General features: G+C 36.2%; 1 protein-coding gene across 1 annotated transcript in view; it reads right to left on the bottom strand.

Annotated features, from left to right (window-relative positions):
• Nucleotides 1-3,481: 3,481 nt before the first annotated feature.
• The window catches only part of LOC136832147 (hyaluronidase B-like), a 371,768-nt gene continuing 365,907 nt past the window's right edge, over nt 3,482-9,342 (bottom strand). The window contains exon 12 of the mRNA XM_067092839.1: nt 3,482-3,608. The gene's annotated coding sequence lies outside the window, so the exon portion shown is untranslated. The remainder of the gene's footprint in view (nt 3,609-9,342) is intronic.

A 9,342-nucleotide genomic window follows, 5' to 3' on the forward strand; every position in this document is an offset into this window, starting at 1 on the left:
ATATATATGTGTGTGTGTGTGTGTGTGTGTGTGTGTGTGTGTATTTGTGTATGCGTCTGCGTGCCTGTGTGTGCATATGTTTCACTGTCTATCTCAAGATAAATCACAAAATCCCCGAAAACGAGCTTCCTCGGAAATATGAAGGGAAGAATTCAATCACTTTTGCCTGAAGTATAGTCCAAATGATGATAAGATCTCTCACTCGAGTGACTCCGAGGAGATTCGAGAACCGAATTAGGGCTTAAGTTCGCCATACAGATGCTGATGGTACCTCCCAAATCATGCAGAAGAGAGAAGAGGGAATGGCATGACCCCTCTGAAGAATGAAAAGGAATGTTCATTGTCATTCATTTCAGGAGAGCCAGAGTTTTCAGGTTGCCTTTACATCGTAAATCAAGCATGCTATTTGACCCAAGCTCCTTTCTGGTTATAGTCCGTTGGTGCACACTTGACCTTAACTCTGAGCCATACAGCAATAGCATATTACCGTAGTCTTCTCCTAGCAATTTACTTCAATACAGAATTTAAATGAATGATACTAGTTTCCCACTGGAATCAATATATCTGTCCATGTATCTATATCTCTCTCTCATGAAAAATGTTTAATGCTGAAGATTATTATCCCCGGAAAAATCAATGGCATAAACTTTTGAAAAATACATCTCTCCACAGCAGGCGATGTTTGTAAGTGAAAGGGTTCGTTCGTGTGTTGAAAACGCAGTCGTCAGTATTCCAAACCTGCCTACCTGCGAACTTGGTTACTCGACTTCACATACGGCAACTTACCTACAAATCTAGTTACTTTGATCATGGCTACATTGAACATGGCTACCTTGAACCTTCTCGCTACCTGCGAACTTGGCTCCTCCATATCTGGCTACCTAGTAATTCAACAGCCTCCAAACCTGGATATATGTGAAGTTGGCGATTCCAAACACAGCTACCTATGAAACTGGTTAGTCTGTATTTTTGTAGAGTGTATGTCTTGAACTGTCTTTGTAGAACCGTTTAGCTTATTAAAGGCTAACGGAACTAGTTTGGTTCGCAGGTAACTGGGTTGGCAGATAACAGTGTTTGTAGGTAAGTGTTCGTTGGTAGCTGAGTAACCGGTTTGACCAGAGACCTTGGAAGTAAGAGAAAGAAACATAGGGAATGTAAGACACCTGGAGTCTCATTATTATTAAACTAATAAATAAAAATTCCCGAGGAATGGAAAAGTATTTACGTTTAGGTCTTATGCCCAAATACCTGTCCAGCTGGTAATTTGAATAATACGTCAGGTTAAATGCTGCTAGATACAGTTCAGCCACGAATCAAAAATAATAATTAGTTTGTAAAACAAATTTACGTTTATATTTTGCAATATTGGAAGGGAATTCCTGAAAACGTATATAGTTTTGTGATACTCATCGAAATAGTCCATATCACAACCCAGCTATTTTTATCTGTGGGAAAACTATCTCACATCACACGGCAGTGTTTCATGCTGCATATCAATATCCGAATCAGTAATGGAAAAAGAGATAAAGTCCAAACATATTGATGAAAAATAGATTTGACCAACCCCCAAACAACCGCCATGATAATGAAATTTACGGTGATTGTTGATATCAAAGTGGGCCATGTTGTCCCTCTCGTCCTCATTCATTGACGGACATTGAATCGAAATATATATAAATAATGTCCAAGCAAAATATCTCTCAAATAGGAATGAATTTTTTCTTTGAGTATTTCTCTCTGGGCCTGGCAGTTAAAAAGTCGCGTTTCATTCAGAACCGGTTTCCTAAATAAGTAATGTATCAGACAGCACTGCAGTTAAATGACATGATAAACATCTTGTGATTCGTTTACCTGTCACTTAATAGATTTCTCAGTCATGAAATGCTGATGTTATAAGGACTGAAGTGTTGTTACTGTTCGTAATATGCTATAAAAATAATTTTTCTTTTTCATGGGATTCTTTCTCATGACTTTTCTGTGGGTCACATATTTCTTCAACTGCTGTAGCACGGAACAAATAATCTGTCTTTTTATAGTAAGAGAGAAATTAAGAAGCATCTACCATAACTTTCTATACAATGCATACATCTAGTAATTTACTTGAATTTTTCCTCATTTGCATCAATGCATTTTGCATGTACATAATGTTTACTTGACAAAACGAAAAGAAACTGAAAAAAATCAGCATCTTGACGTACGGTACTTTTGGAATGTAGTTCTCAGGCTATTTAATAAAGAATGAAGATTCTCTATATACTGAAGGCATAGCTATTTTTCAATCCAAAACTTCGCACAGGCTGATACAAAATATCTTCTTCCATAATATTTGCCCTTGAGTGGGATTTCAAGGTGCGTTTCATTTGCAAATATTGACTGGAAAACTGCTTAAGAATATACATTTTTTTTCCGAACAAAGTACTTTGTACCAATTATTTGAATTTTCTCTAAATGATCATCTAACGAGAATATTATGATACTCGGTTCACTGATGATTTCATTATAATTCTCTTTCGCTATTTGCATTTTTATTTAATTTTATTAATATAACGGAGAACCTAAAACAATGGCTTTAACCAAAGGATAATTTGTAATTTGGAATTTACCTTTGATGATGTATTTCATGAGTGATCGCAAATGGTCTGTCCTTTGCGTTTGGTGGTATATTTTCAATCATTATTACACATATCAGGATTACCTGTGATTATTACACATATCGGGATTACCTGTGACTTTACCTCAAGTGTTCACACACACACACACACACACACACACACACACACATATATATATATATATATATATATATATATATATATATATATATATATATATATATATATATATATATATATATATATATATATATATATAACATATATATATAAAGTATATATAATATATATGTGAACACTTGAATAAAGTCACAGGTAATCCTGATATGTGTAATAATGATTGAAAATATACCACCAAACGCAAAGGACAGACCATTTGCGATCACTCATGAAATACACCATCAAAGGTAAATTCCAAATGGTGTGTGTATATATATATATATATATACATATGTATGTATAAGAATTTTTAATGACTGGACATGCTTTATATGATAAAATAGACGAAATATTTAGAACTAAATTCTAATGATCCAGAGGAAGCATCAAGTGTAATGGGCCGGAAGTCAACGATCTTCTTAGGAAGGACAAATAGCGGTGGAACAAAACCCGGAAAGAGTTAAATAAATAAATAAATAAAAATGGTAATGAATGAATGGAGAGAGAACGGAAACTAACTGGTGAGAAATGTAATAATCAAAACCTGCTCAAAAAGTAAAATGAAAATAAATATGAAGTAGTTTCTATCCTTCATGAAAAGGAACTTTTTTTTCATGAACAAACACCGTCAAACGCAGAATCCCCTTCAGGTTGTTTACCCTGATAAAAGCCGCCATTGAAATATGTGACAGAAATGAAATCTTACCTCAGTTTAACGTTCCTCTTGTTGGGGTTGGGGGTGGTCCTCCCTGGTGGTTGCTTGGCTGGGTTGGGTGGGGGAGGGTGACTGAGCTTTCAACGTCAAGTGTCAATTTAAAGATGAGTTAATTTCCTGCCCTGCTGGAGAGAAAGGGGCCTGTTATCTGAATCCATTTGAACATTAAGTGGCTGTATCAATTATCTAAATCCCTCTCAACGATTACATCTCATGAGCTTTGGAGGTTTCGATTTCCTTGAGTTCATGGTGAGTTCCATCTCTGGAGATCAATTTATGTTTAGACAGTATGACTTAGTCGTAATTCGTATGTTATATATAACCTTCAATATTTATTTAATAATAATAATAATAATAATAATAAATAATAATACACAGTATATACAGATTTTCCCTGACTAATCAGATGAGGACCTTTCCCTGTGCAGCGCCCGTAATTGTGATGCATTTCGTGATGGAGTGCCCTAGACTTGAAAGCGTAGGAGAGGTTTTTCTCTCTACGGCCTCATGCGGGAACCACTATTCACTGTCGAGGATTTTCAGAGAAAATGGTTTTCAAATGAAATCCGTTTGTAAGTTAATAGAAACTTTTATGGTTCTAATGACTGGATGTATTTTCACAGGCTAGAATAGTTTACTAAACTGTGTTCTGAGAGATGTCTTCTGTCAAGCGTTGCATAATTACTTTTTGTCAATATTTATTTCTAGTGTCGATGTTTTTGGTTTGCGAATGCAGCTTAATGCAAAGCAGTCAACAAACGGGTAAATCAATGGGTATATAGGTATGACTGAAAAGGTTCATTTATAATAGACCCGTGATAACGTAATCGTCATGTCCACCATTAAGCCCCTTGACTAAACATTATCCTCCAGTGAAATTATTAACAAAACGACACTGAAATAACACACGCATAATTTTCTATTTGGCCAGAGAAAACATGCATAAAATAAGTCCCCTGCAATTCAGATACCTTTGCAAATATTCCCGCCGCTTATAGAAGCTGAATTGAGTTGAATTGAATATAGAATTTAGGCCAAAGGCCAAGCACTGGGACCTATGAGGTCATTCAGCGCTGAAACGGAGATTGACAGTAAAAGGCTTGAAAGGTGTAACAGTAGGAAAACCTCGCATTTGCACTATGAATCAATTGTTAGGTTAGGGTGGAAAGTAAGATGGAAGAAAGAGAATATGTGAGGAGGTACAGAAAAGAAGCAAAAGGGGTTGAAGCTAGGAGGCCGACGGCACGCTGCGAAGAACTTGAAGTAATGCCTACAATGCACAGCACGAGGTGCACTGACGGCACTACCGACCTGCGGAGTATAGGTAGTTAAAGAAACTTGCATGAAAAAGTACCTCCACTTTTTATAAACATTTATTGGGGCAGTTAGGAAATTCTCTTCAAAAATTCTTCCCCTTTTCGACTGGTACAAAGCACTCTCGAAAATAATCTTATTTTGTTTATTCTTTAGGATATTCCGACATACTCTTGAAAGGCTGTTCCCCAATTTAAAGTGCTCTATAAAAACACTTCGACTACTTATAAATATAATCTTTAGCAGTTAGAGAATCCTTTAGGAAAATACTTTCCCTACGTATAACTATTCTTTCCGATTGCCAGAAATACTTTCTAAACTTATATTAAGATTTAGCCAAAGACGAAACATACCAGGAGAGCTTAGAGCCAGATAAGATGCTTAAACAAGACAATGACATTTTGGAGAGCGTGGATATTTCCACAGACATTACGCACGAAAGGAAATTCAATATTATTTCCTTTCGCCACATCACCAGATCTTCATTCAGAATATGACAATTTCTTTTCGATGCTTCTTATCCTCCTGTTCTCTGCTATAAAGGGAAAAGAGGTCAATGTCGGAAGCGTGGGCCTGGCTCGAGGGACACTGACCTTTCTCTTGAAGGACATGCAATTGAGGTTACACATTTCTAGTAAAAATTATGAAACAAAATGAAAGACATGCAGAAAAAAATTATGAGGACAGGTAAGAGTTACACTATCAATATCCGCTTTTGGTCTTTGCCCACACCCCCAATAAAGATAATTTTCTTCAAGGAGGCTGGGTTTGACACCTGTGTTATATGGGAACAAGAAACAGCGAGCAAGATGAAGTTTACGGATAAGACACACAAACAAAGATAAAAATTAAAAAAGCAAGTTTTCCTGACAGAATTGACAAAGTCCAACATTTCATGCCTAAAAGCATCGGAGTAAAACAGCAAAATTATCAATTATTTATAACAGTGAAATTCATCAAATCTCTTGATGCTTCCAAACGGTATGGAGGTTCTCCAAATTAATAATCGAAAGTATTTTCATTCATGATAATTGAAAAACTTTATGATTACAATGTCTCTCTCTCTCTCTCTCTCTCTCTCTCTCTCTCTCTCTCTCTCTCTCTCTCTCTCTCTCTCCAACATACATTTTACTTCGATTAGGATTTTTTCGGTTTATTACATCCATTTCTGCGGGAATATCACTATACCGGTTTGAAACAACAGCTGTAAAGAACTTCTAAGGAAAGAATTCCAGGAATATACATTTTTTCTTGACAACGTACATGCGAGTCGTTAAAGCGGTCACTTCCGTCCTTGATATGTTATTAAAAGTTTTATTTACTTTACCAGGAGAAGAACTTGTTTTTACTTTCAGTTATAATATCTGTATCCAAAGTTGCTGCTTAAGTGTTTGCTTAAACGAATGTCACAAACTAGCAAAGGATGACCATGAAAAGGAGTTTCGTGCATTAATTTCTAAAGTCAACCATATGAAATTCTAGCTATTATTGATCGTAAAACAAATAGAAACAACATCAAATAATAATACTACTGAAAAAGATAACTATAATACTACATTAAAGTACTGATGTTGATGATGACAGCTCAACAGGCCCCCAAGCACTGTATTGATTTAATAAATTTAGAACCTCCAAAACCATTATGGGATTAAGCCACCAGTTACAAAAATAATAATCAGCACTATCTTAATAAGTAGGAAGTACCACAGTTTATCGTTTACAAACATTATTCTGTGTTTATCAGTACAGACTGAGCAAGCATCTGAGATGTTAAGAATCATATTAATGTACGACACATGCCTTTTAAAAAAATAAGAAAATCTTCAAGGGGAGAGAGAGAGAGAGAGAGAGAGAGAGAGAGAGAGAGAGAGAGAGAGAGAGAGAAAAGCTGTGTATCCTCACTCCAAAATGCTTGTTTCCTAGTGCCAAATGTATAGGGCAAATGGTCTCACGGTCCTGATTAATAATTATCTGACCGCAAAACCTTCGTATGGATAGTGACTGGCCTAAGAACAATCGGGGGAATCGTACGAGATTCTTAAGGCGGTTCATTTCACAAAAAGAGATTTTACGGTCTTTGTCCAGTTTTTGATAAATATATTTTCGCTGAACACAATATGTAGAAACTTGCTTCTGAAACCTCAGTGCTAAACCTGGAACACCGAATGATGTCTTTTTTTCGCAGAAGAGCTGACAGCAATTCAATTTATCCTTTGAAAGAATCGAAATCCCTCGGGACACGTAATCCTTTAGTCGGTCTTTTGTCAACTGATAGGAAAACATTTTCTATTATGTGTTTCCCTGTTGTCTCTCACTGGATATAAAAATCTTGGGGTATCGTGAGCATCCACATATATTACATTGATATTTTGTTCACCTCGTCAGCTCCTCTTGATTTCATACATTGGAAATGAATCACCTGATCTGACTGTCAAAATGAGGAAAAGTTTAAGAAATGTATAAAACGTCGTCGAATAATGGCAACAAATTTAAGATATACTTAAAATGTTATTCGTTGTTTATAAAATATCATAGGCAGTCGGTACACTGTAATTTTGCTTATATGTATTACTTCTTTAACTTGAACAAGGATGTTATTTCATTGAGTTGCATGCTAACCAAACGCAAATTATGAATATTGCTACTTATTTTGACTTTTCTTGGGGAGAGGACCTTTCCTAAGGTTTCAAATGTTCTCTTCTGCCTTACACATACACACACAATATATATATATATATATATATATATATATATATATATATATATATATATATATATATATATATATATATATATATATATATATATATATATACATATACATAAAACAGATTATCACTGCGTTGTATTAACACAGATCATGATTGGGGAATGACAAAAACTGTTTTGCACTATTTTTATATAAAACTCTAGAAATATCAGTTTTAAAAACGTATTCCCTAAAGAACAGAGCTGATATGATCCATAGTCCAACCCTCCCCCTGCACCAAAAATCCATCCCAATCCCTCCATACCACATCCTCCATCTTCCATCCCCATCCCCATCGCCCACCCACCCACCCTCACGGCCCTCTCTGTACCTGCGACATTCTATAAAATCCAAACTTTTCAATCGAGACGAAGGGTCGCCCGCTTTTCAAAGAGTCCATGAATATGGATATGGTGCTGCATGGAATAGGTTTTCATCTATTATACGACTAACACAGAGAGAGAGAGAGAGAGAGAGAGAGAGAGAGAGAGAGAGAGAGAGAGAGAGAGAGAGAGAGAGAGAACAAGGCACGTTAAGGCGGTTAATACGTTTTGTGCTTCAAAATGAGCGAGAGGTGTCAGGTTACTAATTTATGAATAACACTGGTCGTGATGTTAAATTACTGAAACGTTTGGGGACAGAAAGTAATCTCTTTTAAATCCGGTTACTCAGCTTCCTGTTTTCTTTTATTACGCAATGGAGCGCGAGGCTTCATTCTAATTTTCTGTTGAAAAGCTTATCGCCTTGAGATTAAGTTACGTATACGGTATGACGGCGGTGAGGTTTCATAAAGATAGCAGGGTGCACGGTCTAGGTATCCTAGACCGTGGCAGGGTGTGGCATGTGACTGCATCCATTGCGCAAGAATGAAATATGTGCAAACGGAGGGACAACAGAGTTTATCATTAACATATACACCTTTCCTTAAGTTATCGTAAGAATAATTACACTCAAAACTCGTTTAACCACCCGTTGTATAATTTATCGCCTAGGTCCCCAGGCTCGATATAGTTAAATGTACCGGAATACTTTTTATCTTTTTTTCATGCTCCCAAGCTGTATGTTGATCTACCTTCAGGAGCCCTTGACATTTCTCCGTAATCCCTAAACTCAAGCTATTATAAATGACCGAACCATCTTTAGTATAGATATTAAAAACTAATCCACATCTTCAGAAGCAACCACATACATGGTCCTGTCTTGGATAACACCTGCATAGTTTCCCTCTATATTACAATACATTGATTAATGAGGTCATGTTTGATGGAGGGAAAAATCCCCCAGCTGATCATCATCTCCTCCAAGAAACGATTTAATATAGATCAAAATTAACTGCGCCTGACCTACTTCCCAAGCTCGTAAGTTACATTAATACTCTCTCCACCCTGACACGGAAATGGATCCTTTCTTATATTTCCCCAACACTTCCTTCTCAATATCCGTTGGAACATTCCGTTACCTCAGGGAGCCAGCGCCCTTTCATCCTCACGACAGGAGATATTAAACCTGGAATTATGATATCAGATCTGAAGTCTAGTGACGGAATTTATTTCTTTTTATTTCCGAATTATCTCCGTATTTCCGTGTATGCGTCGTCCTATATGGTATACTAATGATTTTGTTTATTTACATCATATTGCCTCTAAACTTAACTATACAAAAACAACATATTTATTTTTTAACTAGCTTGACTAGAAACTGAAAACCAATGGAAAACTTAATGAATGCAGGAATATAAGAAACATCAAAAGTGATTATTTGGTTTTGTTGGGCGGCTGTGGCGGTCTGTGAAA

The sequence above is a fragment of the Macrobrachium rosenbergii genome, chromosome 49, assembly GCF_040412425.1.
Source record: "Macrobrachium rosenbergii isolate ZJJX-2024 chromosome 49, ASM4041242v1, whole genome shotgun sequence".
Classification (NCBI taxonomy): Eukaryota; Metazoa; Arthropoda; class Malacostraca; order Decapoda; family Palaemonidae; genus Macrobrachium; species Macrobrachium rosenbergii.